Source organism: Rattus norvegicus, chromosome 4, assembly GCF_036323735.1.
Source record: "Rattus norvegicus strain BN/NHsdMcwi chromosome 4, GRCr8, whole genome shotgun sequence".
Taxonomy (NCBI): domain Eukaryota; kingdom Metazoa; phylum Chordata; class Mammalia; order Rodentia; family Muridae; genus Rattus; species Rattus norvegicus.
The window spans coordinates 111,124,275-111,149,285 of record NC_086022.1 but is presented as its reverse complement, the minus strand read 5'-3'; the positions used below and the strand labels follow the sequence as shown (position 1 = coordinate 111,149,285).

At 39.1% G+C, this 25,011-nt stretch overlaps 1 protein-coding gene across 5 annotated transcripts in view; it reads left to right on the top strand.

Annotated features, from left to right (window-relative positions):
- Ctnna2 (catenin alpha 2) overlaps positions 1 to 25,011 on the top strand; it is a 1,149,087-nt gene that overhangs the window by 852,066 nt on the left and 272,010 nt on the right. The gene's annotated exons all lie outside the window — the stretch shown is intronic.

The window sequence follows — 25,011 nt, the reverse complement described above, 5'->3', positions numbered from 1 at the left end:
CTCAAGTTGGATGGAATATGTAGTGACTGATTTGCCTGGCTCAGCTGAGCTCCCCGCCCCTTAGATTTGGGCAGTTAGGAGCTAGAGTTATGGTTCAGCAGTGAAGAACAATTGCAGCAGTTCTCAGCATTTATGTCCTGCCAGTCACACCCTCCTCAAACTCCAGTTTCAGGAGATCTGACACCCTTTTCTGGTCCTCAGGAGCGTGTGTGTGCGTGCGTGCGTGTGTGTGTGTGTGTGTGTGTGTGTGTGTGTGTGTGTGTGTCTGTGTGTGTCTGTGTGTGTGTGTGTGTCTGTGTGTGTCTGTGTGTGTGTGTCATACAATCACACAGACACACATAAACACAACAAAAATGACATAAATCTTAAAATAAAAAAAAAGAGATTCTGGTAGTTGTAGAACTAAAGAAGTTTTCCTCTAGAGAGCAAATGCAATGATATCTTTTCACCATTTATATGCTTTGCAGAACAACCTGCCTGATAACAGATTCTAAAGGAGAGCACTCAGTGGGTGACCCAGGACAATATTCATAGACACATGTATTCTGCATTTCTTTTTTACAAAAGAGATGACCATCCAGACACAATTTATAACTAATTCAAAAACTTTATTCCAGCCAGTTGGGGCAACACTCAGGTATTCAGGACCCAAATGTATACTGAAAGATTTAAACTGTGGAACTTTTAAATGTAAAAGTCCCATCCTCATGATCTTGTTCTGGAAATGTAAGGGGAGGTTCTAAACAAACAAGTAGTTCAACAGAAGCTAAGATAAGTTAGCTGGGTATCTTGGCATAGGCTTCTAGAGGAGAGATGGGTAATTTATCAAGGTATTCTCCATAAAGGAAATTCAATTCTAGTTAAATTTGAAATGCCCTCAACAAGAATACAAGATGGAGGAACCTCTATGCGATCTTGCCTTATCACACCTTAGTATGGTATTTAGAGAAATCAAACCTGATTGAGATAAAAAGAGGCAATCAAAGATCGTTGTTAAGAATGAGAATTTCACCAACTTATGTGACTTCCTATTCTTTCAGTCTGCCCTATTTCCTTCTAGCTCTTAGGAAGAGTTCCTTAGAAGAGTGATGCTGGTTTTAAAGTTCTACTTCCTAAATTAAAATAAATAAGGTCAATCACAATCCTTATTTTAGATGTTTCTAATTAAGGATATGGAGCTAGATTTGTAGTTCATTAAAAAAAAACAACCCAAAAGTTTTTAATAAAATAGATCTTTGTTGAAGTAGAATTCTCAAGCAAGTAGAAACCCTCTTGAGGCAACATTTCCCAAGAAAGTCAACTCCCACATTGTGGGAAAAATCATAGGACACAAGGGTGTCACTTTAAACCGATTGACGAAGATTGATGTTGTAATTTAAAACCCATGGCAGTTGGCAGTAATAGATGACAATTAACTTAGGAGTATTTTGTATGCGATCAAAAAAAATGGATTTTTGGGACTATAGCTTTTATATCTGAGCAGTATGTTTTAATTTTAGAGCTGTCGGCACAGTGGCCCCCATATCTATGTTATTCCTGTTGTGATTTTGGAACCAGTCTAGAAGCAAAGCTTTTGGCTTACTCCACATCTGGTCAAAGAGATGCCTCCAACTCCATTTTTCAGTCACAGAGGTCCTAGCCAGTGACTTCATGCTGCACTTCTTTGTTTTCTCCTAATACATAACGTATGAACTATTATAAGCATATCTTTCAATCTGTCCTGTAGTTGGTCTTTGCTACTTTGCGGTTTTTTCTTTCTTCCACCCTTCTCCACTATTTTCTTCCACCTTTTCAACTCCCTAAAACTAGATAAGAGAGAAAAAAGAGAGAGAAAAAAGATATCTCCAAATAAAGTCAGAGGTTGGAAAAAGGGCTACATTATCATTAGATTACTTCCTCCCGATTATAAATGTCAAGTTCCTTAGGGAAAATTGGATCTTCACTGTCAAGACATATTATTTCTTCTTCTTCCTTTTTCTCTTTTGCACACAACTAATTAACAATGACCAATGGCAACCCACTTACCAAAAACTAACAACCTATATCTACCCAACCTCTTGGGACCCTAGCATTTATATAACTTCTGAATAGTTCCCGGGATTTCAAATATCACACAACCACACAAACCATATGTAGCTGGTAAAAAATCACACCCCTACTAAAGGCATGAGACAAATCATAGTTAGCTGCTGTGGTCAGTCTGAAGGAGTGCCAAAACAAACAAAGACACGTTCCCAAAATATGTCATTCCACTCTCCTATATATACCAGAACAGTAGTTTATTCTGATTATGGTGATAACTTTGATTCTTTTATTCGTCTTTATTTTCAAGTTGATAAACGAACTAGCACCCAAGCTTTTCCTAATAAACAGTAACTATCATATTGATGTCTAATTTAGTCACTTTTATTCTTCAAACCAAAAAGGGGTTTAATTTTGACAATTAGGTAATTAATTAGTTTAGAGAAGAGCTTTCAAGATTCAGTTCTTTACTTTCCCTGTCTGCATCTCAGGGATTAACCTCCGATTGTGGTGCTTGGCAGAAAGTACCTTTAACCACTGAGCATTCTCAAGGGTGGATTTAAGAGCTGAATTCTAAGGCTTTCACCTTTATTATCTGTGCCAGTAACGTCCACTGCACTGAAGATCAACTTTGCTGTTACAACAAAAAAACCAATTTTCAGCAACACAGATTCATAAATAGTACTTTTATATTGAGCTAATTGCTGAGCAGGATGGCACTATAACAAAGAATTAAGATCTCAAAACACATCACATATTTCTGAAAGTCCATTTGTCTCTGAATATCCAACAATTATAATAGAATTTTCTAGGTGCCTCTGTTAGCACCCTTCCGAATAGAAGACCTCAGAACAACAGCAGACTATCATCAGTGAGTTTACAAAGTAACTGTCCATAAAATGTAGACTGACTTAGCTGACCCATGTACAGGCCTTAACAATGTGCTGGTTTGCTCCATTGATTGAACACAAGTAGACTTTACACTAGATTAATGAGGTTTAAAGATGGCCACTGTGTGTGTCCAATTTAAAGATGAGGACACAGAGCTGACTAGCATAGCCATTGTGATGTGGTGTGTGTGTGTGTGTGTGTGTGTGTGTGTGTGTGTGTGTGTGTGTGTGTCTTATTTTCATTTGAAGCAGTCTGGCTGTTATCTTGCTTATAACATTTTTCTCATGCTACACCTCTATAGGAATAGCACATGTAAATGGGCTACCCATATTCTGTTCTACTCTGAGGGGTACATGGGAGATAGAAAGAGGGAGGGAAAAGGGAGGCAGGGAGGGAGGAGGGAGAGAAATGCTTTATAAGTTTCTTTATTTTTCATTTCTTTGTTTTTCTTTTCTTCTTCCTTCCCTGCCCCCCCTTCTCTCTCTCTCTCTTTCTCTCCCTCCATGTGTCGCTGTCTCTTTCTCTCCCACCCACCCCCAATCTGAGAGATTGAATTCAGGGCCCCCAGTCCTACTACTATTATTATTACTATTACTGTTAATTACTATTATAGTTTTTTATTTACAGACAAGGTCTTAGGCACTTACCCAGACTGGCTGTGAACTTACTGTGTAAGGCTGGCCTTGAACTTGTGATCATTCTGCTTTTCTTGCCAAGCAGCTCAGGTTCAAGACCTATGCTAGTAGGCCCAGTTATCCTGTGGTTTTCAGCAGCATCTCCACTACAGGAGGATTTGTGATGACATTTAGTCACTGTAGACAGGCCCAAGGAAATCTATGTGGATGTCAAAAGCTGGTTGCTGTCTACTCACACCCCTGGGTTTTAACGCTATGGTTCACTGCAGCTTGTTGAAAAGGTGCTGTTCTGTTTCGTTCTCTAGCTTCTTGATGCATGAATTACAGACATTCCAAAGCATTTACAGTAAACAGGAATGCTAAGGCATTCTGTTCTGTTTCTCATATCTCCCTTGGTGGGGCCAATTATTTTTAGATTCATTGTCAGGAAACATTTGAAACTTATTTCTGGATCTGAGTGTGTTTTTCTTCCTAAGGAGATGAGGTTATGTCTAAGGCAACAGCAACAAAATACATTGGCTCCATGATTTCTTCTAAATGCAAAGGCTTGTGATTTTCACTGAGATACTGACACAGCCCAGAATCCCCAGAGATTTGCTCCTTAGGTCAGATCCTTACTTTACTGTGGAAGCAGAGAGATCAGAAATAATTGTGCCATAAGAGAGATATGAAATATAAAAATAAGAAACACAGACATAGCTAAGCAGTAGAAATGAGAATTTAACAACCCAGGAACAAAGCAGGATAAATACAAGGTTTTATTTATACACAGGCGGGCTTCTTGGCAAGGTTTCATTAAGAGTTAGATATTCTGGCCACTCTTTCACTAGGAAAATTATTATAAAACATTCTTTAATATTGGTACAGCCAATACTTTCCTTTTTCTTTGTTGTTTTTGAGACAAGGACTTACTATATAGCACAGACCAGTCTTGAACTGGAAATCCTCCTGCTTCAGGGTGAGGAGTGCTAGATTGTAGATGTGCACTACCACCATAGTAAGCTACTACACATATATCAACCTCAAGTGTATGGTATGTGATTGAATCAATAAGAAATGTTATTTTAGGTATTTTATTGGTACATCCTTGGCAAGTGTTGTCTACATCATGAGATAGTTTAGTATATTTCTGTGACTCTATAGAAGATAAATGTCTCAGATCTACAGGGGACACCTGCTTGGCTCCTCTCACCCTAGCAAGTCTTGATCTAAGGAAAAGCCCTGCAGCATCTTGACCCATGGCCATTACTCTAATAGCATGCTTTGTTGAGAGGAGACTGGGTTGCATATACTTTAATAGGAAAACTTTATTAAGTGGGAGTTTCAACTTCTGAGCTGTCCTGTTAATCCTTGTAGTTGAGCTGAAATGGGAAAGGGAAGAAATCAGAGCAGCGTTTGAATGTAGAAGATGTCTACATTTCACCCAGCCTCCATAATTTGCTCTTGTTTTAGGTGAGAATGCTGCTGTAATCGCTGAGTTGTCCTCTTATTCTACTATAAGTACCTTAAGCAGAAGTTATCTGCTCCTCAGCTCACTTTACAAATTCACCTAAAGTGCAAATAGTGCACTCCATTGTGGGGGATTTTAATTTCATCAGAGCTGTGCTGATGCTGGACAAACCTGTAATCCTAGTATCAAGAAAACTGAATGAGGAGGGGATTGTTGAATTTGAGGACAGTTTAGACTATGTAGTGAGACAAGGACTAAAACAACTAAACAGAAAAGGAAAAGCTGTGTTTCACCAAGCATTCTAACTTCACCTTTTCTTGGTTATTAAAAAAACTAATTTATTTATGTATTCATTTATTTATTCAGTGTGTGTGTATGTGTGTGTGTGTGGGGAGGGAGGGAGGGAGGGAGGGAGAGAGAGAGAGAGAGAGAGAGAGAGAGAGAGAGAGAGAGAGAGAGAACAGGCATGCATATGTTACAGGGTTGTGGAGGCCAGAAGACAGCTGATAGCTTTCAGGAGTTGGTTCTCTCCTTCTAACATGTGCATCTTGGTGACTGAACTTTGGTAGTCAGGCTTGGCAGCCTGTGGTTTTACTTGCAGAGTTGTCTCATCGGCCTATGTTACTCTCAGGCTTGACTTTATCATAGCTTCTTGGGTGACATAGCTGAGGATATGTTAGGACTTTGGAAATTTATCACACCTACTGTCTTCTACTGGATGTTGCCATTCACAGAGGCAATATCTGCTTTTAGGAAAAAGAACACTTGTGTGAGGAATAAAAGAGACAGAAAAAAATCTGTCTCTGTCTATCTCTCTGTCTCTCCACCTCCTTTCCTCTCTCTCCCTCTCCCTCTCCCTCTCCCTCCCTCCTTCCCTCACTCCCTCGCTCCCCCACCCAATCTCTCTCTCTCTCTCTCTCTCTCTCTCTCTCTCTCTCTCACACACACACACACACACACACACACACACACAGACAAAATAGAATATTTACCTTCAGTCACTGATGTAGGATTTTTTTTCTATACAACTGACAAGTTTACTAAGATTAGCTTGAATACTTCAATTCAATTCTGAAATTATTTACCCAATGAGAACTTCAGTCCCACAAGACCACATCACAGCTGACTTTGCATGCCACTTGTAAATAATAGGTGGCCACCAATGGCTCTGCCTCTCCAACCATCCAAATGAGTTCTGATTAATTTGATTAATTTGATTAATTTGACTCATGGGGCTCATGGACACTCTTACCTTGCATTAAGGAGTTTATTATAAAGAACCTTACAGGAATACAGATGAAAAGCTACATAGGCAGATATTTCTTGGGAAGTCAACAATGAGACTATGTTATCTCCTGCTGTACCTTAACCCACATGATGAGAAACTGGAAACATTCTGACTGCCAGTTTTAATGCTATCCTTTCGAGTTCTTGGGGGTAGCTTTGTTACAAAGGCACAATTGATTAGATCAGTAGCCATGGGTAATTAATTCATCCTTCGGCCTTTTTCATTTCCACAGTGTTTGGAAGGCAGAGAACAACTACAGCTTCTAACCCTGTAGTCACCTGGCTGTTTTCCTCAGCAACCACTTTCTTACTGAGGTCATCTCAGCGCCTGCCCAACCAATGACTTCTCATTAGAATGAAGGATGTGCCTCTCTCCCAGGAAATCCCAAGGGGCTTAAGAATTGTTTGTTAGATGTCACCAAGCAGGAAATTACAAAGGTGTTAGGGTTTCTGTCTCAGGAAAAGAGGTCAGAGATGAAATATCAAAACAAATATCCAGCTAGTGCTTTCATCTGCAGGGATTATCTGTGTGATTAAAACTACAGGTAGATATATAGACTTCTTTCCGTTTTATAAGGCCCCTACCCCATTGCCTAGATTAGAAACAAACAGTCTGACTGTTCCTAGCACCTCCTGTTGGAGAAAGTGCCTCCCCACAGTCTCAGTGTCAGATGGTTTTACTCTCTCACTTCAGTGGCAAAAGGGCTGGCCTTTAAATTTTATGGGATGACATCTTGGAGTCCAGACTCAAAGATCTATTTGAATTGTGGCGTTATTTTAGGTTGTCTTGCTGCAAATGCACCTCTTCTCTGTGTTTATCATGGTGACATGGGCATTTATGGCACTCTGAAGTGCTTCAGAGAAAATGGAGAGTTCTAATACTGCTGATTTACTCTTCGAGGTCTACAGTAATTTCCTCACTGCCTGATTATAAGGCTTGGTTTAATTTACTCTACACATAATGTTTACTGATGCACATATGGTACCCCATTTCAGGAAACTATACCCAGAACAGGCATTTTGTTGTGCTAGAGCATGGAAAATTTCCTTCATGGACAGAGAAATAAAAACACCAAGAAATTAAATCAACTTGACAAGAAATGCCCCTCAATAAGTGGGAGAAAGTTCATATTTGCAGCTTGTCGAGAGAGCCCATATCTCTTTTCCTTGTTAATTTTATCCGTTTCCTATTTTAAAAAATGAGGCAAGCTCTCACTCTGTAGGCCAGGCTCGGGTTGAATTTGCTATATAGCCAAAGGTCACAGCAGTCCTTCTGCTTCAGCCTCCCCATGCCAGGATCACTTAGTAATTTACTTTGAAAAAAATTGAGACAATATTCCATGTAGCCTTCACAAGGATGGTCTTGAATATCTGCTGACCATGTAGTCTCTTCTCAAGCACTAGGATCACAAACATGCTGTACCAAGCTGGCTCTGACTCACCCTACTTTAGAAGCCACATGTTAATCATGTGTTTATATGCTACTAAAGGATTTGGGTGGTTTTCCCCAACCAAACGCAGAGTGGGAATTGAGAAACGAGGAGGAATGACAACAGATACACAGTTATCTAACTTGGGCTTACTCCTTGACTGTCTTTGAAAGAAAAGTACCAATTGATAAACCAGGGACTCTTGAAGAAGGGACCTTGAAGTCTTCCCAAGGCTACTAATAAATGCCTTATAAGCAGTCTACTTCCTCTCTAACATCTTCATTTCCTCTTCCAAGAGGAGTTCTCTTCTCTCTCAGCTGCTGGTACTATTATCTGATAACTTTAGTTAATTTTTTAAAAAAGAATAAAAATCAATGATATTATACATACTAAAAATTGGAATTGAGTTCGTGCTACAAGCTGAGTGCCCTTCCAAAGTTAAAGATCCAAGGACAGCTTCATTCATCTTAGTAGGAGGGCTACTTGCCTTTAGTGTCAGCATTAGGAGTAAAAGCAGAGGAACTGAGAGTTTGAAGTTAGCCTGGGCTAGACAGAAAGAGTCTAATTCTGATTAGAAAAAATTCAAGCTAAATCACTATATTTAGAGTTGTACACACACACACACACACACACACACACACACACACACACACACACACACCCAAAAGCCCAAACCCAAACCCAAACCAAAAAAAAACCCCCAATTTAAACCCAAACCCAAAACAAAACAAAAATAAATAAACAGAAAAAAAAACAAAAATACAAAATACCAAAACCAAATCTAAAACCAAAACCAAACCGAACTAAAACAAAAAAACCCTCTGGTCAAAGCAAATTTACTTAGGGGTACAGTGAGTTGACCAAACTGTGCCATGAATTTCGAATTAGAAGCAGCTTTCAGTGATTTCTTTTGATTTTCAGATTCCTGTGTGTTAAGAAAGTTTATACTTAGAACCTGAAAAGTCACTGAGACAGCCAACCTAACCAGTTCTTGTCATTTGCTAGTCTATGATGCCCAGTTGTGGTGGTGATGTGTGGGGGACAGAGACACCCAACTGTCCATTGATACCTTAAAACATTTCTTTATTCTTTTCTTTCTCTTTATTGCCTGTTGACTATCTTGATAATTCTCCAGAGACTGATTACTCTCAAAAAGTTTATTTTCATTTTTTTCGTTTTGTTTTTTAAAACAGAGCAAAGTGTTTAATTTCCAACAGTAAATTTAAAGTTTGTGCCAAGATGAGGCTTAGAAGTTAGAGTACCCAAGTGGACTAACTGTGAAACTTGTCCTTTTTAATAACTGTAGCCTTTAAAATTAGTATACTTTCATCTTAATCTATGGCTTTTATTAAAACTTCCTTAATGGGAATAACATAAGGTAAATATCAATTATTAATGAATCCTGACTTTCTACAATAATCATTATAATAAGCTTCCTGGTTAATATAATCACTGTTTTTCTCTTCCTGAAGTCCTGCATATGTGTGTCCATTTCCAGTCTCAGCCAGGAAGCTGAACTATATATGTGATTTTGATGCTTTTTTTTTTTTTGGTTAATCCTGGCGGCGGGGCAGAATGTGAATCATTTTCACTTGAGCTGGGGGATAGCTGATTAAATAAAAGAGATGAGCTGACTTGCCTGGAGGATTTGGTAAGAATTAGTTGACCAGGTTGTGCCAAGTATTCCAGAATCAGAGGAGAACTATTTGTTTTGAACAATTTGGAGATAAGGGAAGGTTCTTTTATAAGATCTGACCAGAAGTGCTTGTCAGAAGTTTGAATCAGTAACCAGTCACAGCACCATCTTCTTTTCTTCCTTCTCCCATAGTTTCTGGGTTTTACATGAGCACGTTAATCCCATTTAACTGCTGGGAGCAGAACTTTCCATACATTTGATTCCTTCAATTTCAAAGAGGATCAGGCTGCCTTAAATAGCTGTAGTTTAAACTCTAGCTCTGCAAAGGACTAAAGGGCAAAGCAAGGTAGGAGCTGTGGGAGACCAGAACTTGGAAGGGAGAGCACAGAGCTCCATGAGCTGGGGAAATCAAAACTAATGAAGCATCCCTGACTCTAAGCCATTCCTTTGGACCCTCCCTTGAAATCTTCAGGCTTAGATAAGTGTGTCCTTAAGCTGTATGTGTGAATGTCCAAATGACAAGATTAAAGGGAATAGATCAGTTGTGATTTACTAACTTGGGGTAAACATGGTTTGCGTTAGAACTTGGTTATTGCTGCTCCTTGGGTACATTCTCTGAGCACTTAAGCAGTCTGTAAAAACACCCTCACAAATTTTGCCAACATAGGTGTAAAGTCAACATTCAGAAGCCATTGTAGGGCAGGACATATATATTAAATATGCCACAGAACCTTAACAGACACCTTCCTAATTTACAAAGTTGAGGGAAAAATTAACAACTTTGAGTCTTATTTCTTTTAAGTCTTGGGCTTGTTTTCTTGCCTCAAAGCTTCTCTTCCAAAAGGAATTCCATATAGACAAGTGGAATAATGGGTGTTTCTTAGTGAAAGGAGAACCAGAGAAAGAACAAAAGCCAATTGGGTCAAAGGAGGCTGGTTACAACAGATCATGTAGGGCTACTAGGAGTCTGGCTCTAACCTCCTTGTTACATTCCTAGGTAAAATAGATGATCAATTTTCAGTGACTTCAGAATGAATGGAGCTTGAAATATCAGAGTATTGCAGTAGCAACTGATGGACAGAACAAAGGGTATAGAAGAATAAAATGGGCCCATGAAAGCAGAACAGGAGATGGAAAATTATTGCTGCTCCTTCAATCCCTCCATCTCTCTTTTAGGATAAATTTGTATCAATTCAATTCTTCTATAGCTGCACTGTCAGTTGAGTAGCTGTGATGGAGACACAGTGACCCACGAAAGCCAAATCTCTCCACATAAAGAGTCTTGCTCCCCCGCCCCCCGTTCTAGAAGTAAACAGAGTTTGAGACAAAAACGGGTATTAGAATAAGAACCTTTGGTTTTCCTCAAACTAAAGGACCTTGAATCTGAACCCATCTCCCATATTTAGTTTGATTTGTAGTCGCACCAATCATTTTGTAGGAGTTTTGCAAACTTGAGAATATGGTGCAATATTGGGGACTGCTCAGAAATGTAAGCTTCCTAGGAAAAACTTTAGCAGCCGTTAGGAATGCAATGATCTAGAGTTGACTTAAATACACCCTAAGATCTAAGTACTGTCCTAAATACCTCCCTAAGAACTAGCTTTCAAAATATGAGAAGGTGCCACTCGAGCTACCAAAGGAAGCAACTAATCAACTAGCTATAATGCCTATGAACTACATCAGTGGCCAGCATGGCACAATAACCCTATGGATACAGTAGTCATACATTAGCAATAACCAATAGCTTTCTAATTGGATTTATGAGCTGCTCCACAAGAAGGAAACCATAAACCTGGCTAACTACACAGTGCTAATCAAGTAATAATGACTGGAGGATAATCTAAAATTACACATGTACTAAACTAGCTTAATCCTAAAAGCAGTGGCTCTTAACCTTCTTAATGCTGTCACCATTTAATATATTTTTTTATGTTGTGGTGGCTCTGAACTATAAATTTATTTTCCTTGATATTTCATAACTGTTAGGGTTATAGTGTAAATATCTGATATGCAGGATACTGATATGTCACCCATGCGAAAGGGTCATTTGACCGACAAAGGGAACATTTGCTGAGAAACACTTCTTAATAACAATTCATGAGTATTTGTCATTACACCCACAGATAAGTGTAGTCCAAACCTATCATCAAGAAAAATTATCTTTGAAATGGATGAATACTACAGAAAACCACAACCAAACCAAATGCTGAGGGTAGAGCACAGTTCCAAATGATACATCTTCAAAATACTCCCATATCTACGGCTCAGAGAACATTTTGGAAGAGGAGGCAGAAAGACTGTAAGAGTCAGAGGACCAGGGAGTTTATTGTGAGAGCGAGTTGCCTACCTGCAAAGTTTCACCATCATAAGCCCCCAAATAAAGCATAATGCCATCAACAGGCATGACAAACTGGATAATGAAAAACCTGTGAGGCTTCAATCCTACACAAAGAAGTATAGGCAACTGAGGAAAACTGGGACAGGAGAGGTAGTTATTCACAAAAAGAACATACCATTTGGTTGTTCAGTGACAATCTTCCTGAAAAGACGCATCCAAGTAACAGCATACAGACTCAACAGGTTATATTTAGGCACGTGTGTGTGTGTGTGTGTGTGTGTGTGTGTGTGTGTGTGTTAAATTTAGGCACATATAAATACATGTATGTATATGTGTATTTGCATATTTAGGTACATGCATATTTGGGCACATATATCTATATGCTTGCAATTACAATTAGTGATAAAGGAGGGCATTGTGACTTTGAGGGAGAGAAAGGAGGGGTTGATGGAAGGATATGGAGGAGAGAAGAGAAAGGAGACACGCGGTAGTTAAGTTACATTCCACAAAACAACAATAAAAGATAAGAGCTGAAAAATGCAATGTTATATAATAGTTAAAGACAGCAACTGGAAAACACAGCATGCAGTAGCAGAATTCCATAGGGAGAAAGTAGTTCTAAGGCTTTTGGTGTTACCCATTATTGGAATAAATCAGGAGAGGACAATACATAGTCCTAGAGGCTTCATGAGTACATTTACCTGTAACATCACCACCACCAAGTGGGTGCCTGTTACTCCTCTCCTCTTACTCTACTACCATTTTGGACCAGTCACACTCAGTTGACCTGACATGCTACTCATATGAAGGAGGAACCGGTAAGGCTGTGGCTGGGCTCTGCTAAGATGTTCTTATATTTACAAAATAATTTGTCTAAGACCCAGAGGCACATGAATGTGAAGTGACAAGTATGTAGCTTTATGGATCCAGATGACTCTACTTGCTACGTGTTTTCCAAATGTGTAGGTTGACTCTATCAAAAGGGAGTAATGGATTGCGAGACTTACTTTCTATATCTTGTGTCAAACTCTTCAAATGTGCCTTCTCTTTCATTTGTTTGAGACAAAGTCTCATTATGTAGCCTGAGTTGTTCTTGAGAGTACTATGCAGGTCAGACTTACATGGAAATTTCTGTGATCCCTCTGCCTCAACTTTTCCAGAACTGAGATTATAGGACTGTGCCACCACACCTGAATAGTTACTTTTTTGAATATTTATTGTTTTATGATTTGTCTGAGAATACTTGGTATCCACATAGACCAGAAAAAGGTGTTGGATATCTTATAACTGGAATTATCAACAGTTGTTGGTCATGCACATGATAACTAAATTTGGTCCTCTGCAAGAACAGCAAATACTATTAGAACTAAATTTTATGTATGTATATATATATATATACATATATATATATATATACTCAGTTCCTTCCCACACTTATTATTTTAAGTCTACTTTAGTCAGCCTTTTTTTAAACCTACATTCTCAATACTTGCCTTTTAAACTTCCTATCAATATCAATTTGGGGGGGATTAAATCACTGTTTGAACAGCATTTCTCAAGATTCCTGAGGGTTCTAACATATGTAACTCTTGAGTTTCTCACTTGATTTGAGTAGCTGTACCCATTGAATGCCCATTAACCAAAGGCAGTTGTTGAATGCTCAGAATGATATAGTCAGACATTGTTCCTTGATCCCTTTCTGTCCTGAACAAAGATGCAAAGAAATAAAACTATTAGTAGGTCGTTCCCTACATGTTGGAGTGAAGAATGGAAAGGAAGGTGGTTTGAGAAACTTTGCCCAGTTTATGCTCTAAGCAACAACCCCTTGTGGTCATAAAGACAAACCAAGTTTGATTCCACCAAAGTTCCCTTCTGAAGAAACCAAGAATTTTACTGGCTTATTTATAGAGCTTGAGGAGTGATACTGAGAGGAGCATGAGTGGACCAATAGTAGATGTACTGGAAAGTCTGTATGTGGTATGGATAATGGTTTCCTCAGGGCTGTGCATTTGGACCCCTCTTCCCTAGTATTCTAAGCCCCTACAGTCTAGCTCCTCTCTAAGGCCGTACACAATTAGGGCAGAGCTGTATATATAGTTTATTCAGATGAGTGACTGAATACTGTGGTGAATATGTGATGTTCTGTTTTATTCATCTTTCTTTGTGATATCAACAGTCCATAAGCCCAGCTGTGATGCTCTTTTGTAACCAGGTGAAGCTGAACTGAAAAAGATCATGGCAGCTTGGCTTATAGGGTGTCCTATACAACAGAAGCTGTCCTCAGTCCAGTTAAGAATTGTGAGTTTGAACATGTAGTTCTGTTAGCATATGAGTTGCAAGTTAAAATCACACTGTACTCGAAAGCCCTGGTTATGGCTTTAGGGTATATTCAACCATGGCATCTCCCTATTCCTTATTTAAACTACACAGACAACTACATAGATGCTTACCCAATAAGCTTTATTCTTGCCCTACCATGCATGCCATTATAAGAAAGGTCAATGAAATACTTTTCAGGAAGAATTGCTACAGGTAGAAAGCCTAAAAATTCATAAGGTTATTGGTACAGTAAGCAAGCACTTAATGACTGGTGAGAACTCCCAAATAAACAGAATTCTGTGATTCTGCTAGAGCTTGGTTGGGTATTTGACCTAAGAATTTAGTAGAAATATATGTTATACTCCCAACACCACCTAAAAATTCCCTGCTGTGAAAAGCCCAAATAATCCTCTCTAACTTAGAAATCAGTCAATCTAAAGAATGTCAGATCTGACAGAAGGATGCAGGTGTCTGAGAGGAGTTGTTCAATAGGACAGTCTTGAGCAATGTGACAGGAAGGAAATGTTAAAAAAAAAGGAATTTGTATCGCAGCACTCCATAAGTTGATTTACAACTTATTTAGTAGAGAGAGCCCAAGCTTCACTCTCCACAGCATCATTTATGAAGCCAGCATGTTTAAGTTCATCACTGTAACTTCCTGGTCACTCAAGAAGGAGACAGTCATGTTGTCATATTTTGTTTTATTTCATCATCATCATATTTTGGTCAAACATGCTTTTTTGGTGAACCAGCAGTTTCAGGTGTGTACTGGTTAATGTTCCAGGTGGAAGGCCTGCATGAGTGACTACTAGTACCTGTGAAGTTAGAGGGAAGTAAGAAATGAAGACTGTTTCCTCTATGAGAGCTTCGCCCTTTTCTTTACAAGCAACAAAAAAATATGTATGTGCACCTGTATGAGTTTATATGCATCACTTGTATGCTGGTACCTCTGGAGCCTGGGAAATGCAATCAGATTCTCTGTTACAGGAGATGAACATGGTTGTAGGTCTTACTCAAGCGAGTACTGGGATTTGAACCTGGGTCCTTTGTAAGAGCATTAAGCTCTCTTAACCAGTAAGCCATTTGTCTAGCCCCATTTCTTCTCATATGATTCCTGACTCTTTCGGATAAATGCATTAGCACTATAATCATACTTTCTGGGGCACATCTCTCCCTTTGTTTCTTCAGGACAATACTTAAATCTTAATAAAAATTTAAAATTTTTGTAGATTTTCCCCCTTTATGGAACCATATTTTCCCTTTGAGGTCAGATTTTTGTCATCATGGGGATGGAGGTAAATAGATAGAGACATTTTCAGTATTCTAATTATGAACAGCTACCCATTAAAGACATGTGGCCTGTAAGTCCTCATTCCCACAACTAAGCACCAGTGAATTCTGGAATGTTAAATAGTTGTCTCTTCAAAGAGAGGTGTACAACTTGTTTTCAGCCCACATGGCTGGATTTAGAGTGGGCTAAAAGCCTGGTGACCTTTGAACTATCTGTGTGGCCAGGCTCTAGCCAAACCTCTACCAGATCCTTATCATAAACTTCTTTCTTTTCTGCCTGTTTCCTTAGTTAATCTCTAGAATCTATCTGTATGGACAGTGTCACTTGTACTTTGTAAGAATTTCAAGGCAGTTTCAAATACCCTGAGCTTTCTTGTGCACACTGGGCAGAGGTAAACATCACAGGAAACATTTCTCCAAATTGCATGGGGCTTAAAAATTGCCTAAAACAATTCACTCACAGACTCTCAAAGTTTGAATCAACACTGGCTAGTGAGTCTTGCTGAACTGAACTGACTTCTGCATCTCTCAGGTAGACACTCTGCTGGCCCCCAGGGCTCACAGAGATCCTCATGACATTATGGGGCTGTTGTTCTCCAGGTCACTCAGAGTACACAGTCACCAGAGTCTCAAGCAACCTTAAGTACATGCTAATCCGGTTGGCTGAGGAGAAGCCCTGTGTTCTCCTTTTCTAGCAGGAACTTTTTGATATTCTTCAAACAGCTTCAGCATTTTGGACTTTGTAAACAATAAAAACAACAAAACCCCAAGTACCTCAGACTTTTGTAAAAATATATTTGAGTATATGTCCATCTAAACAATACAGCTGTCATGTCCCACAACAAAGGGAGGCATCAGTGGGTCACTTTTGAAACAGTTTAACTTCTCTTCTGCAGCTTATGAGTGACAGTGTATATCTATCCTTTCATGGTATTTGTCTCTGTGAAATAGGGAAACACATTGTTTTCACAGGTATGATCTATTAAAAGTGCTGTTGGATTTACAGAGGGAAATGTGATTATTTACATTCATATAGGCTTAATTGGGTAAAATAGAGAGGAAGCGCTGATATAATCCTTTAAATGTCTTGTTTTCTGCAATTAATATTTCCTTCTCACACATGTGCTTAAACAGTTGGAGGAAAGCTCTGTGTTCTTGACTGCTGTCACACTTAATGAATGATTTTGTCAAGTCATTCCTTCCTGCCCTGTTTGATTGATAGCTAAATTTTGGTCTTCCAACTTATGTAAAAAGTGTTAACTATGCCTTTCAGCTTGTAGGCAAGGGCATTTCAACCATTCTAATAGACAGCTCACAGAGATATTATATTGCCTGTTTAGTGTAGGGGTCAAAAAATGTGCCACTGTTTATCAGTGACACAAGTTCCAGGGCCCATGAGCTAATGAAGGCACTATTGATGTTTCCTTATACTTACTGGATGATACCAAAATTAAGATATCCTCGGTCCCACTTGCTGAGACAACTGGCTATCAGCTATGGATATTATGGTGTTTATGGACCGCACAGCAGATATATTTGGATGAGTGTAGTTTGATCCTAGAAGGTATGAGAATGAGAATCAAAGTTAGAGTGTTAGGCTGGATGCGATGGTATAGACCTTTAATTCCAACATATGGGAAGCATAGTCAAGCAGATTCCTGTGAGTTTTAGCTCAGTGTGGTCTACATATGGAGTTCTAGGCTAGTAAGGACCACATAATAAGACCTGTTCCAAAAGACAAAAATAAAGCTGCTAAACTGTCTGGTTGCTATTGGACATGTTTTCCTTTCAAAAATCTCTAGAGTGAGACAGATGTGGCCTCACCTCTACTACCGAAGGCTTGATGATTTCCTTGTATGTTACAATTATCTTATCAAACCATGAAACTTGGATCTCCAGTCATTTCTGTGAGCAATCTCATGTTCTTTGGCTTCAACACAATCAGAAGTCAGAGAAACCCACTTTATACTTTGGTTACAATTTCTATTTTACAATAATTTACCACTCAGTGATCCACAATTGTATAATAATAAATATTATATATTATCTTTATGTGTCCATGGTGCCAGGGCCCCCTTGGATACTAAGATCTGGAAATGCTCTGTCATCTTATATAAACTTGCATTATATTTACAGATAACTTACATATATTCTTCTTTAATGAAGCAGCTGTCTGAGACAATCTTAGCTTGTCCTTATTTTTTAATTGGGGTTTGAACACTTTATTGTGGGAGAAACAAGCATTATATAGTTTTTGGCATGAGAATATCCAGGGTAACACTTCCAGCTTACTTTCTTTTTTTCTTTTTTTTTTTTTTTTTCGGAGCTGGGGACTGAACCCAGGACATTGTGCTTGCTAGGCAAGCGCTCTACCACTGAGCCAAATCCCCTCCAGCTTACTTTCAATACCATATATATATTATTAAATGTTTTTAAAAATCTATATATAATGTGTTAGATAGTTTATGAGATTTTTTAAAACAAAATGTGTGTCAGTGGATCTTCCTTTCTGTCTTTCACACTTCCTACTTCTCCCATTCTTCCCTAGTAACTCCCCATCCCCAGACATTTCCTCTTTCAAGTCTCATGTGTGCTTTCACCTACACTTCATCCTTCATAGGGGTCATTAATTTCTTTTAGCAGAACATTTTTGTGATAGACATGGACTCTCTGGATGCAGAGAGCAAGTTGTGTAAGCCATCTATATCTGTATGCCTCTCTTTCTGCCTCTGTGTGTATATCTATTAATCATCTGTCTGTCTGTCTGTCTGTCTGTCTGTCTGTCTGAACTATCTATCTATCATCTAGGTTATGAGTCAGGTTTTTTCCCCAAAGCCTTAAAGCCTCAAGAAGTCAGAAAGTGTCGTGTAACGTTTGAGATGGAAGCTACCAGAATCATCTCTGTATTTTAGGTTCCTCCCTACAAAAACTTGTTCCTTGATATTTCTCTAATTCCATTCTTTAAGAGATATATGAATATGATTAACTACTGAATTCTTTTTCCTCAATTTTCTCACCTCTGAAGTGGAGAAAATGGTGAAAATGGTGGCCAGTGTGTGTGTATGTGTGTGTGTGTGTGTGTGTGTGTGTGTGTGTGTGTGTGTGTCCATGTGAATACATGTAGGGGTCGAAGCAGGATCTCTGGTGTCTTCTACCAATCTCAATACCTTGAGACAGGGTGAAGTCTCACTTTGTCAGCTATGCTGAACTCCTGGGGTCTGCCTATTTCTATCTCCCAATGCTGGCTACAGGTGCATGCAACCATACAACCAGGAAACCATGCCACTATGCAGTTTTTCGGTGGATGCTGCCAAGTTACATGAAGGTTCTCAAGCTTGGACAGCAAATGCTGTCACACTCTGAGCCATCTCCTCAGCCCCATAGTCTGCTCTTTGAGTGAAAGTCAGTTTTCTAACACTTTAGAACAGTGACACAAAATAAGATGCTCTAGATAAAGATTGTTAATGTAAAATATAAACATCCAGTCTGTCTCTTCCTGCTCTGTCTTCACCACCTCTTTTTAATGTGCTATATCCAGTCAGTACCTTCTGAGTACACCCTCTACTTCTATAACCTTTCCTTGGGTCCTGTATGCTGAACCTAGCAGTTGTCGGCCCAGTTTTCTGCACATATTTTTTTGCCACCAAGTCAAGCTGCTGCACCTGCTGGACTGAGGCCATCTGGAGATCCTCAATAATCGCTCCCATGAACCCAGAGGCAACCTTTTACTGTCTCTTCTCATGAAAGCAATTACCCTTGCCCATCATATAGGAAAAAGAGGACTTTGACTCAGACCTGTGTGTGCTGGGGCAGAAAATGAAATCAGCAGATGAAAGCAAACACCTGCCCTGTCCTTCTGAAACAGCTCTCAGCGGAACAAGATTTTAACCAAAGATGCCGTTTAACCTATACAAATAAGAAGTTATAGCCTTGATATGTCTAACCAAGATTCATGACTAGACAGTGGAACATGGCCTGCTTTCAGAAATAAGACTGCATTGAAATGACACCAAAGTAGTCAGATAAATGATCAAAGTCTATTTCCACAACTTCTCTTCCACATTTCCTGACAAGGTGACTCGATGGCCACTACAACTTATTCTCATAAAACGCATGCATAACCAATCCTTTATTGTTATGACAGTGTATTGGAATAGCACCTGAGGGGTATAAACAATAGCAGTTGTTGCTCAAAAGTTTGTCTGCTTTCCCCCACGTCTAGCCTTGGTTCTTGGTGACTCTGACTTGATTTATTATGCCCAAGTCTGTTCTGTTCAACACCTTCGCCACCCTTCTCTTGCAGATGATAATCAAATGCCTCGGTTGGTTTTCTTTTGCTGTGATAAAATACTCTGGCAGAGCAACTTAAGGGAGAAATGGTTTATTTCTACTCACAGTTCAAAGACACACAGTCTGCCATGACAAACACGTCAAGGCAGCAGGAGCTTGAAGCAACTGATTACATCACAACCACCAGTAGAAAACAGGGGACTCATGGTGCTGCTGCTCACATTGCTTTCTCCACATTCTATAATCCACTGCCCTCTACCCAGGCAATGGTCCCTCTGATAATTATGATTGTCTTCTCACATCAATTAATGTCATCAAGATAATTGCTTACCGGCATTTACATCAGCTTAGCGCTTAGGCGATTCCATGTGTCATCTTGCCAATCCATCGAAAAAGGATAATCTGATTGTTTTCTTCTCAAGGACCTGCAGAAAGCAAGAACTCTGAGCCAGGTGGGAGCATCATCTGGCTTCTCATTGGATCGAGACCACATGGCCAATCAGTGTCTTGGAAGACCGGCACTTTGTTGTAGAGTTATATAGAGAAATCATAAAAAGGCCATAATAATTTAATAAATGTTTGCCATTTTCCAGAGGTTCTCTCAGTGCTTTTAATTCCATCAGAAAGACATGCTTCCTGACTCTTATTCTCACTGTTTCTGCTGTCCTGGAGGACAAAGGCTGAATCTGGTGAAATGCAGTGAAGACCATTTACATATAGGTGCTCCGATAATGGATGGCTGTGTTTTAACTGGACCAGCAAAGCCTTAATTTCATAGGGCATGGGTGTAGTGGGAGAATAAAAACAAGGTCTGATGAGCTATTCATTTAGTTTTATTTAGGTTCTTAGTCCCATTAAGATGCACATGTGTCCCAATTAAAATGATTTTGCTTGGTGGTATCATCAAGATAATGACCAATGAATCTCATATTTCTCGGAAAAAGAATACAAGTCATGCAAACATGGTGATTATCTTCTTAGTGCTTTTCCTTTGGGTTCATGAGTACCCTCTGTTCACCAGTGCCATAACAGGCTAGACCAGTACCTTTAGTATTATGGGAGTCTGTGCACTTGAGGCACCTTGACTTATTAAAGTAGCTTTGGGTGGAGTATTGCATTGACTAATTACCATCACTGACCTTCACACTGGCTAAAATTTGCTTGACTTAATGAGGCTCAATTTTTGTCAAGCCCTCTAGGTTGGAATGGCTGCTGGCCCAGTCACTTCGTTGCTTTGATCTTTCATTTTTAATAATAATTATAGCACAAAGCTTAAGGAACTGTGGTTAAATATGTCAGTAATCATGAAAAGCCTGGGGCAGCTACATTCAAGGAAAAATATTAAGCCTTCAGAATTTTGAGCCTTATTTGAATCATACTCTTATATACCCAACTTTGACCTTGTTGGCTATGCCTTCCATTGTAATATTTTTTAAAAAGTTAAGACTTCAATTCTTAATAGGATTGTTCTACACATGCCAGTGATGGGACAGATGTTAAGTTGCCAGATCTTTTAATAAAGTACCATCAGCCCAAGAACCTAAACTCAGTGTTCACTTTAATTCTATAATTCAAGGTGGTTTTGGATTTCCTAGAGACATAGACAATTATACGTAAAGAAGGCTCCCATTTGAAGGATGTCTAGCAAAAGGAGAAAGCTTTTATCCTGTAGGAAATAGCAGGGTTGATGAGTACTAGCTGCCTGGAGCACTGTGCTAAGAAAGATTAGGAAGCAGAATTGATCTCAGCATAAATGTGTGCTAGAACAGACTGATCAAGTCTGATGTGGCACAGGAAGGAAGAGAAGCATGACAGACATTTCTGCTCTGGCTCATAGATTCTAGATTTGTCCTTTACAAAACACCCTCATGGTGTAGGTATTTCTTATGAAGTTTTCCATTTTCTACTCATGCTCGAGTCCCTTGAGTTTCCATTCTCTCCCCTATCCTACTGACTCTTTTTCTCTCTCTCTCATTTTGCTTTTTTGTCATCATGGCTTAAACTTATGACTCAGTTTCCCTAGGGAAATAAGATTATAGATATATACTTTCTTACCAGGCTACATTTTGTCATTTTTGACCTTTTCTTGGTGGGGGGGGAGGTAAGGCTCAGTGCATGAACACCTTTTCTGTGGCTGCTTGAAATTCTCTCCTTTATGAGTCTTGGTATAAGTAGTTAAAACGATTTTGGCTTTCTTTCTTCAGGGATGCCTGGAAGCTATGTATTGAATTTCTTTTCCTATTTTGATTTATCATCTTTTCTCACATCCCTTTAAACTCTTGCCAATCTTGTTTTTGAATTTTTTTTCCTTCTCTTTTCCTTGTCAGGCGCTTGCTATGGTGTTTATTCATTTTGCTTTTTTTTTTTAAAAAAAACAAACCTGATTATTTGCAATTTTGTTGTGGAATTTTAAAATGTAATTCTTAGTTTCTTTATAAAGATTTAGTGTGTGTGTGTGTGTGTGTGTGTGTGTGTGTGTGTGTGTGTATGCATGTATATGTATGGTGCCAGGAACCTCAGTCTCTGATGTGGACTTTTTCCTTCTACTGTATTTCCTGTCCCTGTCAAGTTTAATTTTTAATTCACACCCACTTTTCCCTTTTCTATGTGAAGCTCTGCTTTGCTAGAAGCTATGGTGTTAGCTGAAATTGTTCACTGCCTAGTCTCCTTCAGGTCAAGGACCTGGGGTAGAGGTTGCTGTGGTTTGCCTAAAATAGATGCTGGGAACTCAACTCCATTCTCTGTAAGCAGAGCAAGTGCCCTGAAATCACTGAGCTATTTCTTTAATTCTGATTTTTACGGGGGTGATATACTGTAGTTCTGACCGGTATAAGACTCACTATCTAGCTTCTCAAGTTCCTGGTAATGGTCCTGTCTTGACTTCACAAGTATATGGGATCACAGGTATACACTATTTTGCTTAGTTCCTAGCTACTTCTTAAAACAATTGTATTCTTTTACATCTTATATTTTGTCTATAAAGTTTTTTATTTAATTTGAAATGCTATATTCCCTTTATTCATGGAAACTATTCTCAACTGTTGTTATAGGCATATTTTTCTGGTATAGTTTCAATGTATATAGGGACAATTTACTCTTCGCAGCTTTCTGTGATGTTTAACTTTCTTCATTTCTGTAAGCGAATTCTGCCTGAGAGTTCAGGAAGAGTTGATATAGATACAGATATTTTGTCTAGTATCACTGAGCTCCTTCTTCAGCTATGTTTTATAGGATCTAAGAGTATTGTGGCTTTTGTGATTGGGTTACCTCACTCAGCATGATATTTTCTAGTTCCATCCATTTGCCTAAGAATTTCATGTAGTCAGTTTAAGCTGTGTAGTACTCCATTGTGTAAATGTATCCATTCTACAGATATTGAAAGACATCTGGGTTATTTCCAGTTTCTGGCTATTATAAATAAGGCTGTTATACACATCGTGGAACATGTGTCCTTGTTATATGTTGTAACATCAATTGCGTGTATGCCCAGGAGTGGTATAACTGGCTCCTCAGGTGGTACTATGTCCAATTTTTTGTGGAACCTCCAGACTGATTTCCAGAGTGGTTGTAACCACTTGTAATTACACCAACAATGTAGGAGTGTTCCTCTTTCTCCACATCCTTGCCAACATTTGATGTCACCTGAGTTTTTTAGCCATTTTGACTGGTGTGGGGTGGAATTATAGGGTTGTTTTGATTTGCATTTCCCTGATGATTAAGGATGTTGAACATGCATGGTTTGCATGCACTGAGAAGTAGATATTAGTCCAAAAGCTCGGAAAACACAAGATACAATTCACAGACCACATGAAGCTCAAGAAGAAGGAAGACCAAAGTGTGGATTCTTCAGTCCTTCTTAGAAGCAGGAATAAAATATTCACAGGAAGAAATACGGAGGAAACGTGTAGAGACTGCTCTACCTGGGGATCCCTCCCATATACAGTCACTATTGTAGATGCCAAGAAATGCATGCTGACAGGAGCCTGATATAACTGTCTCCTGAGAGGCTCTGTCAGAGCCTGACAAATACAGAGGTGGATGCTTGCAACCAACAATAGGACTGAGCACGGGGACTCCAATGGAGGAATTAGGGGAAGGACTGAGGTCACTGAGGGGGTTTGCAACTCCATAGGAAGAACAATATCAACCAACCAGACCCCCCCCCCAGAGCTCCCAGGAACTAAACCACCAACCTAAGAGTACACATGGAGGGACCCACGGTTACAGCTGCATATGTAGCAGAGGATGGCTTTGTTGGGCATCAATGAGAAGAGAGTCCCTTGGTCCTGTGAAGGCAAGATGCTCCAGTGTAGGGGAATGCCAGGGTAAGGAGGCAGGAGGGAGTGGGAGGGTGGGTGGAGGAGAAACCCGGAAAAGCAATAACATTTAAAATGTAAATAAATAAAATATCCAAAAAAGAGGAGAAAAAAGAAAATAAAATTCATCTACAAAACAAAGTGTATTGTGGGTTGGTTTTGGGATAATCTCCCAAGTTTTCCTATGGCTTACTCCTTAGGAAGACTTACACCTATTTGTCTCACTTGTCCCTGCACATTATTTTTTTAAAATACATCTCTACTAATTTCTTCTCTACATGAATCACCAGTGCTCTTGAAGCAGCTTTGGCAGGTTACTTGGAAATGTTCCCTGTGAGGTCCCTTCAGGTCTCCCTTTGCTGTTTCTTTACCTTGCCCAATCAGGACTGAATATAAGTGATTTCACTAGTCTGAGTCCCAGCTCTTTCTCTTGGTGAGCTTCCTTAATAATGTCCTATGTTTCATAATATTTTTGAATGACTTCAACAACAGAATATTGAAAGAAGTTATTAGAGTTTTGGCATATGATAATACCCCTAAAAGATGACATTACAAACAACCGATATCATTTCCAGGAAGTAATTTTATAGGTTTTTGCCAAATGAGTATTGAAGTAACTTTAAGTTCACCTAGTCTTTCTCATATCTTACAAGGAGAAATGCCAAACACTTCAGAGGAAAGTCAAACCCACTCACAGACATGCAAATACATCCTTTATGCTAATTAGTGTCCCCCCCAAACAGGGCTTCATTCATACTACCTTTTCTGACCCATCACAGTGAATATGTTACATTGTCAAAGCTCTCCCAAATGGTCCTGCCTGCATGTTAATCAATTGATTTGGGAAATGTACAGACTGTTTACCATCATCTCTTGTGTTTATTTGTATTTGTAGCCCCTACATGTTCAGATGATTCTGAATAAAATAGAAGCAAGGTGACTGTTCAGGGATAGTTTCATTTTGTTTTTATGCAGCTGCCCCACTTATTTTAATAGTTTGGGAATGGTGTGTAATTATGCATTGTTGGAAGATTTGGGTTTGTTTATTCTTACCTTGAAACATAATTCTAAGTATTTTGTTTTCCTGGAACATAGCAACTGCATCAC